This window comes from Protopterus annectens, chromosome 2.part0 (assembly GCF_019279795.1).
Source record: "Protopterus annectens isolate FY-2018-M chromosome 2.part0, PAN1.0, whole genome shotgun sequence".
In the NCBI taxonomy this organism is placed as follows: Eukaryota; Metazoa; Chordata; order Ceratodontiformes; family Protopteridae; genus Protopterus; species Protopterus annectens.
Window position 1 is genome coordinate 1,551,437,639 of NC_056728.1, and position 24,630 is coordinate 1,551,462,268.

Here is a 24,630-nt window from a genome sequence, read left to right on the forward strand (position 1 = left end):
GCATGGACAACATTTTAGCCAAGTTTATACCAGACTTCAGTGAGGTGACAGCACCTTTACAAGAGCTAACATGCAAAAATGTTGCATGGTCATGGTTAGAACATCACCAGAAGGCATTTGAAGCCCTTAAGCAGAAAATTGCCACCTCACCTACATTAAGATAGTATGATGTGAATAAACCAGTCACTCTTTCCTGTGATGCTTCAAAATTTGTTCTTGATGCAGTTATACTTCAGGAGGGCAGACCAGTAGCCTATGCATCTAGAACACTTGCTCAAACTAAGATGTAGTATGCTCAAATTGAGAAAGAACTTTTGGCAATAGTATTTGCATGTTACAGGTTTCATGATTATATTTCTGGTCAAGCTATTCAGATTGAAACTGACCACCAGCCTCTAGTTACTATTCTATAGAAGCCTATGAATTCAGTTCCAGTGAGATTATAAAGAATGATGCTCAGATTGCAAAAGTGCAACTTCAAAATGGTCTACACGAAAGGCAAACTACTATACCTGGCTGATACCTTATCTAGATCGCCCAGAAATATGAGGGAACAGCTTGGCGCACAGAATTTTGACTTTGATGTGATGACAGTGCATACTTTTTTTACCAGTGGGCTTGATGAGTTAAGAGATCGCACAAAGACTGATCCGACTGATCCAGTTTTGCAGAAGCTCAATCACTACATTAATGTTGGATGGCCGTCAAAGCACTCTAGTGTACCACCTGAAGTGCAAACCTATTTTCCTTAGAGATGAAATGTTGATGGAAGATGGCATTATTTTTAAAGGTCCTAAAATTGTTGTTCCTGCTTCCTTACAACAAGAATATATCCAGATTTTGCATTGTGGTCACCCAGGTTCCACATCGACTAAGAGAAGAGTGAGAAAATTAATATTTTGGCCTTCATTACTGAATGAAATTTATAAAGTAATTTCTTCTTGTTCAGTAAGCAATAGTACTAGACCACATTTGCAAAGAGAACCACTTCAACTAAGTCAATTTCCTGATCTACCTTGGCCAACAGTAGCCAATGATATATTTGAGTGGAACAATTAACACTACTTGGTACTAGTAGACTGTTATTCAAACTGGTTTGAGATTGACTTACTACCTAACCTAACATCCACTGCTGTTATTACTAAGTTGAAATGTTATTTCTCAGTCCATGGTAGTCCACACAAAGTTGTCTGTGACAATGGTACTCAATTTACTAGTAAGTTGTTTCAGAAATTTGCAAGAGAATTGGACTTTGTAGATGTTACTAGTAGTCCTGAATATCCACAGTCAACTGGTGCAGCTGAACATACAGTGCAGAGTGCAAAGCAATTACTTGAAAGATCAAAGCATGACAATATCGATGTCTTTTTGAATTTATTTAATCTTAGAAACATACCCCATGACAATATTCTTGGCTTACCTGCTCAAAGACTTTTTTACAGGCAAACCAGAATGACGGTACCTATTAGTTCCAGTTTACTGAGGCCTAAAGCTAAGAACAACAGAACCATAAAGGCTCAACTATTCAAGAAGTCTTCTATCTAGAAGTCCAGTTATGATAAATTGAGCAAATTTCTTCGTCCGTTGAGGGAAGGAGAGACAGTGAGAATACAAATAGTGAAAGGTTTTGACTGGATTTGTCAAGTTATAGGGATATGTGCTGAGCTGAAATCCTACATTGTAGAATCTGAGGGTATGGAGTACAGGGGAAATCACAGGCATTTACTTCCATTACCAGAATCATCATTACAACATTATTTCAGTGACTCAGACTATTGATCTCATTGTGAACCAAATGTTGTTCCCATTCCAGAGTGTGTTCCTATCCCTGATTCCATTCCTGAAGATGTTTCAAACAATTCTAAGACTGAACATTTTACAGAGACTGCTCCAGTTGCTAAGCCGAATTCACAGTTTTATGTCACACAATATGGATGAGTATCCAGGCTCAGTGTGAAATATGTAGTAACACGGACATAACTGTGTATATATGTGCCTTATCTTGTGTGAATGCATGATGGAGAGCTGTGTGTGATATCTGCATGCCAAATACATTCATAACATTGCATGTTTTATTTTCAAGAGGGAGGATGTAGATCAGAGTGCACGTGTCGTGTGCCGTGTCTTTAAAAAGCATGTCAAAGACATAATGTGCATGTATGAATGCCAAGCACGTACCATTCCTAGCGCCATTTTGAGAATGCAGCCAGGGAGTGAGCATGTATGATTGCAGTAGTTAGTTTGTATATAAGTTACTTAAGTTAAAGTCAGTTGACTTTTATCGCAATGTGTTTGTATAAAATAAAGCTGCTCGAACAGAATCCATTAAGACTCTTCTATTGTGTCCAAAGTAGGAGAGTGACAGTCTGCAAACCTGCTGATCATAAATCCTTCCTCAAAGTGTCATAAGCCCATTACTTTCCCTGGGCTCGGGGTACCTGATAAAGGGGTAATACCGGACTAGAGGGTTCATTATTCTAGCAGTCTTGGAGGTGTTCTTTGTCCTTGCCAGTATCCCAGCAATCAGTTTTTTATTCTGTTAGGGCTGCAACTCCACATAGAAAATGGGCAAAGCATACATCTTTGGTCTGATTGCAGAACAAACATTCTCAAATTAGGTGTTAATGTACAGATAATGACCAATAAAAAAAAAACATGTCTGCTGCTTCATGGCAACATACTAAGGTGCTGCAATGCCAAGACAAAAACATGGAAATGGTTGTGGCTTTGCTATTTAGTAAGCATGAATGTAAAAAAAATAAATAAATAAATAATAAAATAAATAAACAAATAAAGCAATGTGTGTGTGATTAGGATGTGTGTGTGTGTGTGTGTGTGTGTGTGTGTGCATCTGTACGTTTGAGAGAGAGAGAGAAAGAGAGGGACAAAGACAGAAAGTATGAACAAGGGAAACAGACATACATACAGACAGACAGATACCGCACATAGCAACTTCTTTGGACTGCAACAGGAAACTTATCAGCTCAAATTACCTAAACAATGAAAAGCATACAACTGTAATGTCTGGAGCTATTGACACTTCGGGGGGGGGGGGGGGGGTTGCAATGGCTTGCATTCCATCATTTCTTTTTTCACTCATTTGATCACATTGGGATATCTGAGGTGAATTCTCTCAACAAATTGGCTGTAACTGCTTGGACTGTGTGTGTGTTTTTCTAGGTACACATATATGAGAATGTCTATCCTGACTAGTGTGCATGTGTGCATGTGTGTGTGTGTGCGTGTGTGTGTGTGTGTGTGTGTGTGTGTGTGTGTGTGTGTGTGTGTGTGTGTGTGTGTGTGTGTGTGTGTGTGTGTGTGTGCGTGTGTTTTGACATTAAATACTTACACAACTTATATTCTGGATACAAAGACTTCCTGCAATAACAATTAGATATGCTATAAAGCAAGTTTGAAACATTAAGAAGAGAGACTGGTTTCCATAAAAAAATATAAAACATATATATAGTAATAATAATAAAAAAAAAATCACAAAACAAGTTAAAAGATAACCTGTTTTCTAAATGCAATAATACTCTCTAAGATTGGTGTTATCAGGTAAATAACACCCTTACAAGAATGTTAAGGCCCTCTGTCTGAGAAGTCGGGCCTCACAACACCCCTGGACTTGCATTTATTCCCTGCTAACACCTGTCCACTTGGGCATTATTGTTTGCTTATAGTGGCTTTCCTGAGCATGTGCATCACTTTAGGGTATCCTACACTCTCCCCTTGCTTATGCATGTTTGCTTCCTAAGTTGCAAGGTTTATTGTCACTGATTTGGGATCACCAATCTACAACTGTGGCCCTTATCATGTTAGTGCTGTGTGAGCCTATACTCATACTGTGTCAATCAGCTGACCAGAACAACTGTTCCCAGCCTTCAGGGCAGGGAGGCAATGCCAACCACTCACTGCCATCATCCTCTACTTGGCTTTGCCATCACCTAAGAAATTAGTCAAACTCACATCACCCATGTCAAATTCAGGGCTTTATCCTATTAAAACTAGAGAGGAAAGTGCATGTACCTGATTTTAAGGTTTTAACAAAAAGGGAATGACTACAAGAGATATATAGTATATCATTATACTATATAGTCTGATGAATGTTTCCAGTTTCTTGAAGTTACTTGGAGACAAAGTAATAAAAGGCAAGAATATATATATATATATATATATATATATATATATATATATATATATATATATATATATTTTTTTTTTTTTTTTTTTTTTTGTCTCCTCAGACTTCATTATTCCCAGTCAGGCCTCCAGTGGCCCATGTCCAGGTCAGGTTTACCAGCTGTTCTTCTATCTCCTCCAGACTTATTCCAATATACTGGGGCTGGTTGTAGATCTTATGAGCATTCTGTGAGTTTGGTTCATCTCTACTTTGGTCTGAGGGTGATTTTTTTCATTTATGTCCTAACCACTCCCTTTCTCCACCTCCTGCACTCATTGATTGAATATTTGGGCAGCTCCCTTCTTGGCACCATGTTTCCCCTAAGGGAGTGTATCACACATAGGATGGGCTTGCCCATCCCTTTCCTGCTGCTTCATCAGTTGCATGAGTTTCTAATAAAACCTGGGTTGTCTGGGCCACGATCAGGGCTTCATCCATCTACGCCACAGGATTGATGAAAAGCAAGATTATTTTGAGAATTTTGTGTCAGCATCTGTGCCATTGTTCACAAATAAATGTCAAAAAATGAGAACTGTCAACCTCAGCTACCAAAAATTAATTTTCTGACTTAAGAAATTTTGTTTTTATTCTAATGCAGCAATTTGAAGTTAAAATATGTATGGAGGTTGAAGGGAGTTCGACATGCATGGCAGTTACGCTGGGTTTAACTTCCTTCTCCCAAGAAAAAAAGAGATTTTCTGTTGTTTATGTGTGTACTCACTAGATATTGTTTCACTTCAAATGTCACTGCTACTTGGATTCGTTGCATGTTCTTACATTATTCTGTGCAGAAACCAGCATTTAATAAAGTTAACAGTGGTTAGCAAAGAAGGTTATTTATGAATGCATTTACTTATTTTAATATACAGAGTTATTGAGATAGTCAAATATGGCAGTGTCCTTTAGTAGCCGATTTTTTTTTTAAAAGTTCCAGTTATGCTTCAGTTAGAAAAACAATACATACTGTGTTGATCATTAGCTTACCGAATCAACAAACTTCAAAATCAGTTCAAATGTGTCCAGCACTGTTTTGTGCATGTTGTATTAATTTTGAATTGGAAAGCCTTCTCCCTAAAAATTAATCAATAAGCAGCAGTTAGAAATGCAAATGTTTTGTATAATTTTGGAAAAAAAAGTGAAACAAAGGTACCCAATTTCATTAACTTTGTCCCTTTAATACTCATTTATAGATGTGATGAAAAGAGGTACTGCCAGCACAGCTAGCTGGAATTTTATAAATAATTATATGTCATTTGTGAATATCAACATGATTTATATAAGATGCTTGTGTCACAAATGTATTAGAACTGTATTTCATGTGTATATCAGACTGATTTGTACAGATGTGTGTGTTGAAATGGTATTTTCTAAAGTGCTTGAGTTTGGACTGTATCCCCAGTGTGCCTACTGCAAAGAACAGAAATTTACATACACTATTGTAACTGTTTAAATCAATACGTTTTAAAAGAGTAAACTGGAGGGTTGACCTCAATCCAGCAAACTTTAGAAAAATATCTGAAATTAAGTCACTTTATAAGCTAGGCCATAAAAATGTTATCTCACAGGTTTCAATGCAGCCAGAGACACAAAATCTGTAATAGGAAGCTTTCTGTATTGGGTTTGGGGTGAACTAATTACTACTCTGGAAGTGTGAAGGTATGCTATTGTTTTATGACTTCCAGCACCTACCAAAGATCTGAGGAAAAGCCCTGGTGTATGTATTTTTACAGGTAGGTGCTAAGTCCTGCCAGCTCCCAGCAATGGGAGTTTTGTCAGATGACCAGAAACTGTGTCATTCTTCAAGCTATCCCAGCAGTAACATTTTAGATATTATTTTGAGAAGTCTCTTGGTGAGACAGAACATTCTGTATTCTGTCTTGGATCTGAGAACAAGAAGAACCACTCACCAATTTCTCTGCCTTGCTCTATTAATAAGTTATTAGAGTTTAGTAATTCTCTTAGATATAGTCATTAATATAGTGAAGCTTAATTTAGATATTTTTTTCTTTATTTGTCTGAGCTTGTCCTGCTATGTTCTTTTAAATATTTCCTCTGATTCTGAACTCTGATCTCACTGCGAATATATACTTACTATTTTCTTATTCTTTTATTATTTATTATTAAATATATTTAAACCTTTCACTGTGGCTGATCTTTGTAGAGATATTTAAGCTTTGAGAGAACCTGCATATTTATTTGGTGACACTGTGTGGGCCACTCCTAATAGCCTTTCCCTTTGTGAAACTACCACTTGTATTAATATTAATTTCACTTAGTGTATTGGGTACCCTTGGAAGAGCCTTCAGGTAGCTGGCAGAAGGGTTCTGGTGGCAGTGAAAACTACTTTATAGTCTGGGCAAAAGGAGGCATAGCTAGTAAACCTGTGCCAGCCTTTCCCAGGTGTGTGTGTGTGTGTGTGTGTGTGTACAAATCAAATCTCATAGGGTGTGTGTGTCAGCTACTTGGGCAGGGGCACGGAGCACTGGTTGGACAGAAAGAGTGTTGGAGGACTTGGCTTGGAATCCTAGTTAAGGACTAAACTCTATAGCTAGTCTTGTTGAGGGATCTGGAGAAAGAGAGAGGAAAGAGGAACCAGCCCTGGACTCACTGTGTTCCCTATGTGCACTTAAGGGAAATTGCACTTGATGGTGAGAGCTGCATCTGGAAATACTGTGTGTGTACCTGTTATCCTCCTAGTGAACGTCCCCCCACAGGTTCAAGTGGTGAAGATTGAGGCTACTTGATTACTGGCCCAGAGGTGGGATATCCATGTCACATATTGGTTGGCAGTGGTGGAGTGTCACAATAGACATCACACTATTAAATGGTGATGGCTAACATCAGTGATGAACACAAAACCACAAACTTAAGTAAAACAACAGTTCACTATGAGAAATGCTAGAAAACATACAAACCGAGTAATGTAAAAAATAAGTTTTTACTGACAAAGCTTTCAGGTCAAAAACCCTTCATCAGTAATGAAAGGTTTTTGACCTGAAAGTTTTGTCATTAAAAACTTATTTTTTATGTTGCTCGGTTCACTTGTTTTCTAGTTTTTTCAAACATCAGTGATAACAGGTTAAAAATAAGCACAATTTCAGAACTGACATAAAGCTCAAAAATAAATTATATATATATATATATATATATATATATATATATATATATATATATATATATATATATATATATATATATATATAGATATATATATATAAACGGACATTTGCAGACAGGAGTGATTTTTCTAAACTATTTGAAATGTTCTCCATTTATTTCAATGGTGTTAAATAAAGATGTTATATTATTTTTCTTTTTTCAGTTGCTGAGGTATTTATTGGTTATTAAGACCCACCCAGGGATTCAGAATATTGTGTCCACTATCACAGAGAAGGTAGAACTATTTATTTATTTATGTTGCTCGGTTCTCTTGTTTTCTAGTTTTTTCAAACATCAGTGATAACAGGTTAAAAATAAGCACAATTTCAGAACTGACATAAAGCTCAAAAATAAATTATATATATATATATATATATATATATATATATATATATATATATATATATAAACGGACATTTGCAGACAGGAGTGATTTTTCTAAACTATTTGAAATGTTCTCCATTTATTTCAATGGTGTTAAATAAAGATGTTATATTATTTTTCTTTTTTCAGTTGCTGAGGTATTTATTGGTTATTAAGACCCACCCAGGGATTCAGAATATTGTGTCCACTATCACAGAGAAGGTAGAACTATTTATTTACATTATGTGCTTATTACATATGCATGTGGTCAGACTATTGTGAGTGATAAACAACTCCTCATAACTGCCACTGTGCAGAACTGTGGTCATATCTTGATAGACTACCTTGCAGCCAGATTAAACACATACACGCTTTCTGAATTTAAAGGGTACTTTAAACCACATTGACCAATATTTCCTTCTTTTGAAGAAATTTACCTTATTTCTCAGAAGACAGCATCAAGTAGTTTCACAAGCACATGGCAACCAAGCTATACCAAGTTTTTCCTTCTCAGCTATCTTCCAGGCTCTGTACTTAATCATGTCCTTTATTCTTTACACATTTGTGATCTCCCATTCCTCAATCCTTTTTTGTGTCAGAATGTATGCTGATGACCTACTCAGAATTAGGAGCAGATCAAATAGAAGATTCAGTCACTTTTACAGGATGATTTAAATAACGTGCTATTTGGTTTCCAAGCATAGTTTTATTTATTTTATTTATTTATTTTACATTTGTTTAGTGGGAAAGTCCGACTGGACACGTGTCCTTTTTCAGCTGAGGCCTGGGGAACAAAGCTCTAGATAACATACAATGTAGTCAGTATACAAGACAATTACAGAAAATACAGGGTACGTACATTTAAAATACATCACGAATGTACAGTCTAGAAATACATGATGCATACAGACTAACATAGCCAAGCAAGTTAGAGATTTTATAGCCATTCTAAGGTAGTTCAGTGTATATACAGCTGGTAAGCTCATGCCTATGATTCTTAGTAAGGTTAATTAATATTCTTTTGTCATAAGGTAACGTTTAAGTTAGCCTCTGGATAGTAGAGAGCTGCCAGTAAGTTGATGGTTTTGTTATTTAAATTCAGAGACGCATATTATGCTTGGTGTAGTTAATAACTGAGTTAGAAATGGTCATTTTATGTAGAGGATGGATTGACTGAAGACAGTTTGGTGTTAGTATTATTTGAGGAAGACATAGACAAGCTTAGTGGGAGAAAGATTGGCCAGGAGCAGAGCAGTGACACAGCCACTTATTGGTTAAGTGAGTTTTTAGTATTTTTTTAAATTGGTATAGGGTGGGGAGGATATAATATCCAGTGGTAATTCATTACAGTATTTGACTATGCACTTTGAGAAGAGGGATTCACCAGCTTGGTTTTTAGGTTTATTGGTATTAATAAGGGGTTTGTTGGTGGATCGTAGAGTTCTGGTAGTGGAATGCGAAATTAATGTTTGGCTCAGGGTGGGTCTTTTTTCAGGATTGTAGAAGATCTTGTGGGCTATAGTTAGTTGGCTAAAGAGAAGAAGTTGAGGGAGTTCCAGCCAGTTAAGTTTTTTGAATGCTATACAATGGTGTGGTCTAAATGGCAAGTTTGTTGTTTATCTGGCAATTTTATTGTAGTGGGTTTCTAGTGTTGCCAGTTCAGCTTTTCATAGATGTAAGAGTATAGGGAATGCATGGAGCAGTGCAGAGATCAGATGTGTTTGGGCAATAGTGGCTTTAGTGATGTCTGTGAAGAAGTGTTTATTCTTATACAATGTTCTTTTTTGACTGTTTGTGATATGTGGATGTCAAGTCTCATGTTACAGTCTATTTCAACTCCTAGAGGTTTAGTGTGGTGTGATGGAGTGATGATGGTGTTGTTTAAAGAAACAATGCTAAAAGTGGTCATGGGTATGGTAGTTTTAGTGGGATGGAATATCATGAGCTTGTTTTTGGGGGGGATTTAGAATTAATTAGGACTTTGTTAACCATTTATCTACTTCTAGGAATGATTGTTGAGTTTGTGTTTGGAGTTCCTGTAAGTTAGAAGTGGCACATATGACTGTGGAGTTGTTCGCGTTTTGGATATAGGAGACCAGTGGGGTTGATATGTGGAGGTTGTTTGTAAATAATGAGAAGAGAAGGAGTTCTAGTACTGAGCCTTGTGGGATTTCTATAGTAACTGGCAGTAGTGGTGAGAGTGTTTGTTGCTAGCGTACCGCTTCATAGCATCCAGTTAGGTAATCCTGGAACCAGGCAAGTGTGGATAAGTTTAGTTCTGCGAGGACGTTAAGCAGTTTATTATGAGAGACCATAGCAAAAGCTTTGCGTAGGTCTAGGAAGATAGCAGATATAAACTTGTTGTTTCTATGTTTGTTGATATTACTGGTAAATGACATTTTCATTTAATATCTTTAAGTCTAATTCAGTGTTTTTTGTTACACCTGAAAAAAACTTAAATATTCTGCTAAAATGAATCTAGCAAATCCTCTGAATTAAATATTACAAATATTTCAGTGTTAATCTGGACACCCTCTCTCACAAGGCCAGTTGGCGTATTATTTAAGGTTCTCCACTCCCATGCACAAGGTACAAGGTTCAAACATGACCTTCAGCCAATGCCCGTTTGGAGTTTGCATGTTGTGCCTGTGTTTCTGTCGGGTTCCTTCCATCTTTGAAAAGCATGCTGAGTGTTTCCATCTCAGACTTACCAATTAATGAAGCTGTGGACATCAGCACAGACTCTACTCCCTATAGGTAGAAGAGCTGTATAGACACACTGCTTTGGACATCTACTGTGGTGCACAATATTCTCAAGGTAGGAGAACATGCATCACAGATAGCATGCTGTGGTAGGGCTACCTACTCAATGCTGTAAAATATGGCTGTAGGTGATTTAGTCATGTTGACTAATGTCGCCAGATAGGCATGGGTATTTGCCCTTGATAAGTGGGTTGAGGACTCAACTTACTCTGACCTATGCCAAACACCCATGCTAATGGTGGGAGGGATGTATGTGCCTGCCACCATTAGCATGGGTGTCTGGCATAGGTCGGAGAAAGATGAGTCCTCATGCTAATGGTGGGAGGGATGTATGTGCCTGCCATAATGTCCAGCAGCCCTGAATCAATAAGCTAATGGTCAGATGGTGTTCAGTGTTCAGTTGCCCATGTAAAATCAATCAACCTGCAAAACATGAACTAAGAATTGTTACATTCAATGTAGCTTCACTGATGGGACAAAGCTTGGAAGTGGATGACATGAGAGTAAGGAGAAGGCTGGACATCCTATCTATCCAAAAAATAAGGTGGAAGGGCAGTGCAGCAAAAACACTTGGCTTGGGACCCAGATGTGTCTACTGAGGAGGACAAGTTAGAAATGGTGTGGGAACTGTGGTGAGAGAGAGCTTTCAGAAGGCAGTGAAGGATATAATTAGAATCAGTGACAGACTCATGGCAATCAGACTCCAGTGTAATGATAGGGCAGTGTTCATAATCTCAGCCTATGCCCCATAGCAGGGATGTGATAGTTTGAAAAACAGTGCATTCAGAAAGCAGTTGCAGGCTTACTAGATAAAGCAGGACAGCATGAATTTGTGTTGATAATGGGTGACTTGAATGCAGATATTGGGACAGACAGAATAGGACATGAGGAGAGCCTGTGTCCATATGAGTGGGGTAACAGGAATAAAGAAGGAAAGACCAGTTTAGACTTTTGTCTGGCAAATGGCTTGATAGTAGCCAAAACATGATTCAGAAAGAAAGACAGTCACAAGATCACATACAAGTGTGACCAACATGCAACTCAGGTAGACTTTCACCTAGTAAGGAAAGGACACTGGAGTAGAATCTGTGATTGCAAAGTCATCCTCAATGAAACAGTCAGCCCACTGCATAAACCATTGGTTGCCACAATCAGCTGCAAGCAATGTCAGAGAATGATCTATGCTGAAAACTGGAGGTTGACCGAAGAGAATGTACAGCAGTTTAAAGAATTACTCTAGCTCCCCAAGAAGAGGAGGAAATAGGTGGAGGTGAAGAAGAATGGCAGTACCTCAAAACAGCATGTGTGAGGACTACAGAATTATGTGGCCAAGGAAATGAATTGAAGCCACAAATGTACATGCAATGTGGTAAATCCAGTAAAAAAGTAAACAGACAAACCAACGTGTTCTTGCACAAGAAACGGTCACTTTAATAAGATAAAATCACCAGAGACTTAGCGCTTTCACCTTTTACAATCCAGGCATCATCAGCACTAAGTCTCTGGTGATTTTATCTTATTAAAGTAACCATTTCTTGTGCAAGAACATGTAGATATGTGGCGAAGCCAGGTATGAAAATAAAGTACATAAGAAAAGATGGTGGTTGAATAGAGAAGTCATTAAAAGAAAAGAGTGCTGGAAAAAGTGTGAGATAGAAAATACAGACCAGGCTCAGAAGGAATACTGGTTGTCTAACAAAGAAGCTAAGAAAGAAGTTGAAATAGCAAAGAATAGGGCATCAGAGACAGTCTACCAGCTTCTGGAATGTGACCCAGTAGGTGGCACAAAAAAAACTATATCAAGATACATGGCAAAGACAGAAAGGTAAAGAAGATAGTCAGACAACCCTCAAAAGGGATGCCAGCAACAACCTGCTCACCACTTCACAGGACATCATAGGCAGATGATAGGAGAGGTTCCTGTCAGAAGAGCGAAGACGCATTATGTCGAATGCGTCTTTGTCGAACTGTAAATGTCAAAAATGCAAAATGACAAAGCAGCTTTTAAGTGAATTCTTTCCCTGGGAAAGAAGTTGCTTGGCCGCTTCTGTCACTTTGCCATTTTCGGCACTGTAGTGCGATCTCAGAGTTGGTATATTTTAGTAGGGGGGTGTGGGGGGGGGCACAGCTTTTTCCCTGGGAAAAATATGCTGTTCTGGCTGGTCGCACTTTTTTGTTTTCATTTTTTTGTGGTCGATATAACAGCGTTCGATCTTTTGGTCGTTCGCTGTTATAACATAGACCCGATAGGAGTCCTTCCAGCAACTTCTGAATTAAGAAAACCCCACAGAAGCTGTACTGCCCCAGACGCAGCCTATGATGACAGAAGAGGAGGAGACAACCCTAGAGGAAGTAAGAATAGCACTAAGGAAATTGAAGCCCGAGAAAGCAGCAGGCTCAGATGAGGTCACAACCAATATGATAAAGATGCTAGTGAGAAAGGAGACAAGTAGCTCCTGAGGTATGCCATAGTAGTGTGGAGAGAAAGGCATTTCCCAGATGACTGGAGAATAAGCATACTGGCACCAGTGGACAAGAACAAAGGGGACATCCACAACTGTGGTCAGTAGAGAAATATCAAACTCCTGTCAAATTGCATGAAAGTTCTGGAGAGAGTGACTGATAAATGGATACACAGAGCAGTAGAGAGTAAGATGGGAGATGAGCATTTCAGATATATAAATCAGCATGCAGCACAACTGACTTAATGTTTGCAGTGATACAGGTAGCTGAGAAGAAGCTAGATATGAAGAAAGAGTTCAACTCAGCATTCCTAGACTTAGAAAAAGCATATGACATGGTTTCAGGAAAGCTGCTTTGGGCTGTCCTGCAGTGCTTTGAAGTTTTAGAAACATTGGTAAAATGAATGCAGGCTATGTACAAGTCCCAATGACTCAATTATGAACAGAGTTTAGTATCACAAAGGGGTTAACAGTGGGAGTGGGTGTGCACCAGGGTTCAGCTCTGCGCTCACTGCGGTTCATACTGGTGATGGACCACACTAGCAAGTAGATCAGAGGAGGCAGATCAATGAAGGTACTGTATGCAGACAATATGACATTACAGCACTCTTAGCAAGAACTTCAGCATATGATAGGGGAATGGAATGCAAAACTGAAGGCATATGGGATGAAACTAAGTACAGATAAGACAATGGTAATGGTAGCAAACTGGGCAAATTAGGAGAATCTGAGAAATAAGATAGTAGGGAAGACAGTGGAGCAGGTTAATAGCTTCAAATATCTGGGAGGGGTGGTTGAGGAGAATGGAAGTCTGAATGAAGACGTCAAACTAGAATCAAAGGGTCTGCAGTCAACTGGCATGGAGTGTCAGGAGTAGTGTATGATAGAAGAATGCCAAAGAAGCAGAAAAGTAAGTTGTACAAACAATGGTGTTACCAGTACTACTGTATGGTATAGAAACCTGGGTAGTAAAGGCAGAGAAGATGAGGAAGCTAGAGGTGATGGAAATGAAGTGCCCAAGAAGAGTGGTAGGAAGCACACTGTGGGACAGACGAAGAAATGTGGACACACTGTAAGAGCAGAAGCCAACCTAGCTCCAATTGCAGAAAAGATCAAAGAGAACAGATTACAGTGGTTTGGGCACATGTGCAGAAAAGCAGAAGACAGTCTGGTGAAGAAGATTTGGGACAGACAGGAAGAAGGTAAGAGGAAACGAGGGCATCCAGCAAAGAAGTGGATGGATTGTGTGAGAAAAGCTCTGTGACAGTCAGCTATGAGTGCTGAAGATGTCAGGAGTGTTGGCATTGAATCATAAGAGATGGCAACAGTTAAGACAGCAACCCAACCCTATGTAGAAAATAGGAAAAGGAGGGGGGGGGTGATGATGATGATAAACCTGGACACCCTCTCTTAACTTTAACCACCGTGTTATCCTTATTGCAAGCACATCGTTTTTCATCTCAAACTGAATTACAAAATTAATATACTGCTTATACCTGAGAGCAGACTATCTATACTTAAGAGCATTCTTATTTCTAAATTAGAATATCCTCTACCAATAGTTGGCCTTGGAAATTCTCACAATAGTTTACTGTTACAGAAAATTTTGCTGCAGTCCTGCCATTTTATTATACTGGATGGAATATCACATGGATGGGCAGGATATTCATCACTGGAAGTTTTTATCTATCTCACTATCAAATTAAAACCCTCCTTGAAAATTTCTGCCTCCTCTATTCCTTAAATGTCTAGCATTAAATTAATGTTATTCACTTTGATCTTATATAGTTGGTGCACATATGCTACATCATATAGCCATTTAACAAGTGTTTACCTTGTGTTAACTAACTAAACCTTCTCAGGTAGTTTGGAGTTCCATATCCTTGTCTAAAAGATCCATTACTCTTTATCTACTTTTAGATTTGTACCGTTTCTGCATTATATTGTTTCTATAATATGCAGCTGTTTCCCAACAAGACAGTCACATGAAATTGATTCCATGTTGCTACAATTATAAGCCGGCTTCCCAGTTACCCCCCCCCCCCATAAACCACTTTAATGTCTTCTACTTTTCTAAATAATTTTGCTAGTATTATTTTAAACATTTGAAAAATTATTTGTATTCAGAATTGTGTAAAATCATCTGCTCACCTACATTCTAAATATAAATTCTATTTTGTATATTTGTATTCCATGTTTTTGCTGCCTCTCACCTGAGTCACAGTGGAAAAGGGTACTCAGACGAGTTTATGTACTGGTTATTACATGTAAATAAATAAAAACAATGGTCTGCTATAGAATTATGCAATACTATACATGCAGTCCAATGATACACAAGTCCAATATATACAAGTTTGATGGTCTGTTTTAATGATTGTTAAAGGAGAAGAAGGAAACTTAAGATACGGTGAGATTATATAAAACTCTTCCCAAATCTTCTTAAAGTGGTTAAGATAAGGCAGGGCCTTGATGTTTTCTCTTAAAGTGTAATTAAAACAACTGGTTTGACTATTTAAATATGACTGCATGCAGTCCATGGATAGCTTAAGAGCAGATGTGGTAGTATCTTAATGGGAAGTACTAATTTCTAGAGAAAAAAATACTATATTAAGAATACACTAGAAGTTTTCTTCAGCCTGCGAGCACAAATAAAAATGTGGCTGTGCTGTCTATACAAAAGAAGAATCATGCCCTAATGCCTACAACAGTATTTGCTTATGGAAGAAATTGCTATCAGCTTAGAAAAAAAATGATTTTGATAAAAGCAGCAAACCAGGCTATGTGGCACATAAGCCAGCCAAAGTTGTTTCTAATTTCAGGGTCATGGTCATCGCCATACCAAACTACAACAAATGATAATGTAGAAAGGAGAGTAGAGAACATTGTCTAGGAGATAGATTCAAAACCATCTCCAGAAAGTCATATCTTTGTTCAGATTCCCTTGTCCTTATGAATGCTGAACAAAGCATTGACCATACCTTAATGGGCATCTTCCATTTTCCTTAAACCTAGTTATTCTAATGTTCCATTCACACAACAGTAGTTTATTCTTCAGTAGCAAAGGGACATGTTTTCAATCCACTTGGAGATGCAACGAGTACTCTAAACAAATGTAAAGTTCTGCTATAGTCAAAATTGTCAGGATAGTTAAATATGTTCCCAGCCACAGAACAAATTACTGGGTTTTTTATTCATAACCCATCTTAAAATACCGACCGTCCAATAGTTATACGTTTATGTTCATTTCTGGGAGAAATAAGTATCTGCGTTAATCTGATTAAAGTACAGCTTTAAAACCAAAGGAAAGTCCTCAGTTTGAATGCATTTTAATATTTTACAGATGCTTACATTTTAAAACATGTGTTCATGCTGTCATATTTAGTCCTGGAGAAACTTAATTACATATATATTTTTGTTCAATTTATTCTTTGCATGAATATTTTTGAGGCAAACACAGAAGGTGCAAAGCCTTCCTTTTTTGCATACTGTTACTAAGAAACCAACTACAAACATTTGAATAACTTACCCATTGTATAGCCCAAGTATGGGCTAAGAAGTCAGGTTTTCAGGTTTAGCAACTTTTGAGCTATTCTGTTATCAAGCTCTGTCTGCTTTTACTTACAACAGGCAGTTAATCACATGCCATATGTGCCATTCTTCCTGAGGTTTATGTGACACCTGTGACAATCAGTCTGGTGAGCATTACTAAAAATCATAGCACAGTAGAATTCTTCATACTATTCCTTTACAGTGTATCTTCTGGGTTGACTTTACCAACATTTTTAAAGTCTATGACTTTATTGTGCCTCCTAACTAGCAGATTGTTATTACCTGCTGTGTATCTTCTGCAGACCCTGCAGATGGCAGCTTTGTAGTATGTACTCAGTACTACTAATGAAGGTGGCACGTATTGCTGTACGTAGTATGTGTGCAGTACTACTAATGAAAGAGTCACGTATTGCTGTATGTAGTATGTGTGCAGTACTACTAATGAAAGAGTCACGTATTGCTGTATGTAGTATGTGTGCAGTACTACTAATGAAAGAGTCACGTATTGCTGTATGTAGTATGTGTGCAGTACTACTAATGAAGGTGGCACATATTGCTGTACGTAGTATGTGTGCAGTACTACTAATGAAAGAGTCACGTATTGCTGTATGTAGTATGTGTGCAGTACTACTAATGAAGGTGGCACATATTGCTGTACGTAGTATGTGTGCAGTACTACTAATGAAAGAGTCACGTATTGCTGTATGTAGTATGTGTGCAGTACTACTAATGAAAGAGTCACATATTGCTGTATGTAGTATGTGTGCAGTACTACTAATGAAAGAGTCACGTATTGCTGTATGTAGTATGTGTGCAGTACTACTAATGAAAGAGTCACGTATTGCTGTATGTAGTATGTGTGCAGTACTACTAATGAAGGTGGCACATATTGCTGTACGTAGTATGTGTGCAGTACTACTAATGAAAGAGTCACGTATTGCTGTATGTAGTATGTGTGCAGTGCTACTAATGAAGGTGGAACGTATTGCTGTACGTAGTATGTGTGCAGTACTACTAATGAAAGAGTCACGTATTGCTGTATGTAGTATGTGTGCAGTACTACTAATGAAGGTGGCACATATTGCTGTACGTAGTATGTGTGCAGTACTACTAATGAAAGAGTCACGTATTGCTGTATGTAGTATGTGTGCAGTACTACTAATGAAGGTGGCACATATTGCTGCACGTAGTATGTGTGCAGTACTACTAATGAAAGAGTCACGTATTGCTGTATGTAGTATGTGTGCAGTACTACTAATGAAGGTGGCACATATTGCTGTACGTAGTATGTGTGCAGTACTACTAATGAAAGAGTCACGTATTGCTGTATGTAGTATGTGCTCAGTACTACTAATGAAAGAGTCACGTATTGCTGTATGTAGTATGTGCTCAGTACTACTAATGAGAGTCACGTATTGCTGTATGTAGTATGTGTGCAGTACTACTAATGAGAGTCACGTATTGCTGTATGTAGTATATGCTCAGTACTACTAATGAAAGAGTCATGTATTGCTGTATGTAGTATGTGTGCAGTACTACTAATGAAAGAGTCACGTATTGCTGTATGTAGTATGTGTGCAGTACTACTAATGAAAGTGGCATGTATTGCTGTATGCCCCTCTGCCAGTATGATACATATACAATTCACAAGCAAATGTCGAAAATCTGAAGATTCAAAGATAAAATTAAAATAACATAAAATGACCTTGACCTTTATTCACTATAATACATAAAATGACCTTGACCTTTATTCACTAGAATCCAGCAAGAAAGTAGAGCAAGAACAATGGCAATAATCCCTTATTGTGGTTTTGCATTACTTAGATGTGGTTTAATCCCTGCTATATGGCTTCATGTTACACTTTATTAACAAATGTTTATATCAACATTTATCATATTTAATTTATGTTCTCATGCCCCTTTTAAAGTAAGCAAGATATATGAAAGGCAGATTTGCAAAGCCATATGTACAATGAATAACCCCAGGCATATTTTCTTGGTTGAGTGTCTATAATGTTTAATCATAAAACTGGCTTAAAGATGGCTTCAGAAAAATATGGACATTTCCAAGTGAAAATAATCTTATTTTAAGGGGGGGAAGTATTTTGCGTGTGTGTGTGTGTGTGTGTGTGTGTGTGTGTGTGTGTGTGTGTGTGTGTGTGTGTGTGTGTGTGTGTGGTATTTTAATAATTGATCATAAACTTAGAGTCATGAACAAATGAATATTTTTCTGTGGTTACATGAGGACCTCAAAGATTAACACATTATGTTGAAAGAGATGTCAGTTCCCCACCACAAACAAGCACACAAGTCCAGATGCATACACGCGTGCACATACACACACACACACACACACACACACACACACACACACACACACACACACACACACACACACACACACACACACAGAATCTTTGAGGTTGTATGCATTACAGAACATTGATTATTTTAAATTACTCAACTCTGTACTAAACATTCTGTGGGCAATTTACATCAAAATAAAACTTTTGTACATTTTGCAAAGTAATTTAATAAATGCAACCATTTAAACATTCGTACCACTTCTACCTGACAGACGGCCAACTTTTTTTATGGTCTTCAATACTTTGAATCATACCTCTTAACTGTTCAGATAGTCACAGGATATTCTGATTTTTCCATCATATTTTTGGTCTGTTCTTCATAAAATTTGTGTTTTTCCAACAAATGACTGAGGACTGAAGTCACTAGGTAATGACAAACATATCATATGTTCATAGGTGTGTACTAGGCTAATGGCCCTGGGGCCTTTACAAGCTAGCCATATTATCACCCTGGCATAGTGCCACCCGACTTTAGTTCCCAGTGCCTCTGCCGAGTAGAACCACTGGAGTTATCCCTGGGGTGAATTTTCTGTTCCCGTCAACTCATCAAGATTTCTCTTGAAGAGGGTCAGCGAGCTGCTCTGCTTGACATGTAATGGAAGTCTGTTCCATACCATGGGCAGTCTTTGGTTTATGAACCTGGCCCTCCAGCATGTTCTGCTAATTGTGGTAATGAGGTTGAGGTCTCTGGAACGTGTGATGCAGAGGGATTGGGATTTCTTTAGATGTAGTATTTCTAACAGAGCTGGGTCAGACATGGCTTTGTAAGTCAAGCAGAGATCACCTCTAAGTAGGTGATATGAGACAGAGAATAGATGGAGTTGTTTGAGTCTGTCCATATAGGACAAGTGATTAAGGCCTAGGATCCTCTTTGTGGGTACTTTTACGGACTCTCTAGTTGTTGCAGGTGACTAGTGAGGTATATGCCAAATGGGGCATTGTACTCGATGATTGGCCTAATGTGGGAAGTGTAGAGGGAGACAATGACCTCTTACTTCCTGGATGCAAATCCCTTAGTAATGAGATGTGCCACATAGAAGGACTTTCTGACCACAGTGGCAATGTGGTGATCAAAAGAGAGGTTGCTGTCAACCTGTGTTCCCAGTTCTCTTATAATGCCTTCTGTGTTCAGTGGGCTACCATCAATGTAGTAATTCATGGGAACTGGGTTTTTGCCAAAGGGGATGATGACACATTTTTTGGCATTGAGAAGGCCATGGTTCTGACACTAGTCAATGGTCACAGTGAGGCCAATCTGTAGGATGTCAACATCACTTGGAGAGTTAATAATAGCTCCCAACTTGCAATCGTCTGTGAACTTTATCAGCCAGAGTCCCTTCATGCTGGCCTGGACTTCAGAGAAGTAGATACCAAACAGGAGAAGACCCAGGAACAAACCTTGTGGGACTCCACTCGTAACTAATCAGCAGTCTAACTTGGAGTCAGCTACTTTCACACTGTGGGTTCTATCTGTGAGCCAGTTTGCAACCCACCTAGTGATATAGGGGTTGATGCCAAGTTTAGTGAGTTTTTCTATGATTCCAGAGTGGGGAATGGTATCAAAAGCCTTGGCCGAATCAAGGTAGGCTGTATGAACTCCCATGCCTTCATCCACAGCTTTGGTGACTGACTCAAAGAAGTCAACCAAGTTGAGCAAGCATGATGTACCTTTCAGAAAACCAGACTGTGTGGGATCCAGAGTTTGGAGATTCCCTATATCCTTGTTTATTAGGTCCATGATCATGTGGTCCATAGCTTTGCATATCAGACTCATCAGGCTATTGGGGCGATAGTTCTGAGGGTCTGTAGATACTCCTCCTTTGTGGAGAGGGATGACTGTAGCAGTGCACCATTCAGCAGGGACAAAGCCTGAGATGAGGCTGTGATTGAACAGGGCACACAGGTGAGGGGCCAGTTCACTCTGTAGTTCATGTAGAACACAACCAGGGAAATTGTCAAGTGCCATAGAAGCTGTATTCTTGACCTTGGACAGTGCTGTTCTAACTTGTGCAGCAGTAATACTGGGTGCCTGGTAATCTATTGGTATTGTGGTTGGTCCTCTTGGGGAGGGGGGGGTAGTAAAGTTGGCACTGAATCTTTCGGCCAGTATATAGGCAATATCTGTTGGCTCAGTATAGGAGGTACCATTGTGCACTAGCTCAGAGCCAATCTGGGTACTTTAGAGGATTTGATGAGGTATCTCAACTTTTTGTTGAGGCAAATAAGGGAGTTTTTCCAGTCTTGGGACTTCACCTTATTCCTCATCAGTTCCTCCTTCTGTTGTAGAGTTTGTTTATGGCAGGGGACACAAAACCTGCTATTCTAGCAACTTTCTATGTTTATAAGAGTAATATTTAAAATCTATCCCTATCTTCAAGACTTTGAATATTTAATTTGGCTGTTATTTTTGAACATCTTATCTTCCTTTTGGAACACTTTGCTGCACTAAAGTGTTTCTTTAAGATCTTAAGAGGGTTTTCAGTATAACCTTTGACTACTACAGGTCTCACATCCATTATTGTCTTGTCAGAGTGCTGGTTACAGCAGTTCTGATTTGTGCTTCAGACCTGGATGTGATGCATTTGATTATGTAGTTGTCTGTAATTTCTCCTGTGTTGTTCTTTGTCTTCCTCACAGAAACACAGTATTTTCCCTTGGCTGTTTAGTTGGGAAGACTACAGGCACTCATTTCCCAAAGCTCTCAAAACCACTGTTGTAAAAAGAGGACTTGAGCTTCTTGTAGTTCAAATGGGCTTCTGCTCAAACCTAAATATCAGTTTGAGCATTTAGTCATGAGGCGGGAATGGGATGGGGATTTTATTAGGCATAGGGGCAAGAGGGAGGTTTAGGGTTATGGAGCCAGAGGATTTTAGGGTTAGAGAGCAGGAAAAAAGTTTTTTAGTTATGGTTATTGGGACTAAAAAACAAGATGTCATCCATTGCAACAATGTCACCATACAGTTGACTGAGAACTCTCTCATTTTATGCTGAAATATTTCAGTTGCTGAGGTTATATCAAATGGCAGCCTTTTAAGACAGAACATTCCCATAATGGTAGTGAAGGTTGCCAATGTTTAACTTTCTTTATCTAAAGGTAATTGCCAGAATCCACCGGAATCATCTATCATTGATACACCTTAGCATTAACAGGCTTTGGTACTATGTCTTCCAATATATAAGTAGAACGATCTTTTTACATGCAACTGCATGAACCTAGATTTTTTTTTAAATAAACACATATTTGCACTCAACCATTCTTATTAATTACAGGGACTATGCAAGCACACAACTCATTTGGTTCAGCTACATTTCAATTATGTTAAAGCTTTGCATTCTTTTATGTTCTGCCTCTGTTTTTGACAGTATAGGAAATGGCACCCTGTGTATATATTCAAAGCATAGGGAACAGCATTGGTATTTTGCTTAGTCTTTGCTGGTTCTCAATTAAGCAGGTCACAATTGAGCATGTCTTCAATGGCTTCATTTATTTTGGCTACCAAGGCCATTTCTCATGTCCCAACTCTGCTGACCATATTATTTATGAATGCATGGGTCATCTTACAGATAAACTCAGAGCTCAGTTTGTGCCCCTTCCATTCAAATATGGCCAGATTTTGCCAAGGTGAATGAGTTTGCCTACAAGGCTACAAATTTCATTTTCTACCTCATGCAACTGCAGATGCATCACAAACCTTCTATGTATCACATGACATCAGAGTAACATCTGTATCAGTCTTAAAACTCATTGGAGATCAACACATAGGAATTTTAATTTCAAAGTCTGGTCATATATCTGGCACAGTAGTAACTGAAACAAGGGAAAATGTGTTTGATACATTATTTTTCAACTCTTTAATTAGTTTTGTTTTGCAAAGAACAACAAAATAGTCCGGTCTCTTACATTATTATACCTTCTGCCACATTCAGCATACTGTCCTGACTCATCATGGTAAAGGTCTGAACCCCCTGCACCATCTTAATCATCTGTACTAACCCTAACTGTAAGCTTAACCCCATCCTTCCCCTAACCTTAACCCTAGACATTATATTACTAAAAGCCCTTTCCCTAACAGTGCTACTATACAAGACAAAAGAACACAGAACACAAACAACATAAAACATGCAGAACACTGACTCTATCCCCTTCCTTAATCCTTACTCTAACCCTAACATGCAAACACCTGTGTATTTACAACAACTGGTAAAACACAGACTTGCACGTCTTCACAACCACTACTTTTTCATTGAAACATTCATTTGCCTGCACACTCCTGCTTATGTGCACAATATAATATTAAATTCAGCCAGATGCTTTTCACTCAAATGAGCACTCTCTCTTACACCCACAAAAACCTTTCTACCAAATGAGCAATTTGAGTTAAATCCATTTATATGTGTGTGTAAATATATATATATATATATATATATATATGATCACCAAAGTTTCAAAACTCTGTAGACCATATGGCCGAGACCATATCTCCGAAGTTTTGAAACTCTGAAAACTGTCTATTGGGATTGCCGTATAGTGTTGAACCTGGGATTTGCCATTTTCTTCACTGTAGCGTGATTTCAGAGTTGGTATATTTAAGTAGCAGGGAGTGTGGTGAATGCAGGGGGGGGATTGATCCCCTGCAAAAATGTACAGGTAAGTTGTTTTGTTTTATTTTATTGTTTTTTTTTTTTTGTTTTTTGTTTGGAATTTCAAAAATTTGGACATATAGTCTCAACCATATGGTCTTTGGAATTTTGAACTTTCGGCGATCTGATAAGGAATCCATACATATAGATATACATATAGATATAGATACATATACAGATACAGATATAGATATAGATACAGATATAGATATACATATAGATATAGATATAGATATACATATAGATATAGATATACATATACATATAGATATACATATAGATACAGATATGCATATAGATATAGATATAAATGAGTGTGTGTGTGAAGTTAATTAATCTGGAGATGGTAGTATCTTGCATGTTATACTTCTTAGCCTACAACCTCTGTAAACACATATCATAATATAACTGTTATGTTGAAATATCAAACTTAATTATGAACAAACTATCATTCCTATAATTTGCCACTGTACATTTTAATGTAGTAAATGATACACACAAGAACGCAGACAGGAATACTTACCTTACTGACAAAAATAAATCTGCTGATGAGATTTTAATTCTGTTTGGTGAAGTTATTAATGTTGCATTTATAAGCATTTCTCTCTAACTCTGACATAAGCATGTAAATTCAAGAAAAAGTAATTTGAGAAAATCATGAAATTAGTAAAACATAGACCAGAGAAGTGGTACTGCCTAGCTTCCAAAATTTACCATAGTCATTAAAACAAATCTAGGTTAAAGAAAGCACAGACAGTACTTATTTTTCATATCAAATCTTCCAGACTTATAAATACAACTAGATTTCAAATCATTTTATATTTCGTTCATCACAAATCTAAATGGGAAAAAATCTTTGAATATAGCAAGGAAGTGATCATATGGGTACAAAGCATTGTGAACATTTTCTTCTGGCTTTTTTCCTGCTTAGGGGTCACCACAGCAGATCACCTTGTCCACTCATGACTGGCAATGGAGTTTTACAGTGTTGAGTTGCCAGCCTGGCACCCAACCTTCCACAGAAGGCACACACACACACATGCACTCACACCTAGAGCCAATTTAGAGTGTCCAAATCATCTACAGCATGTCTTTGGGATGTGGGAGGAAACTGGAGCACCTGGAGGAAACCCATGCGACCACA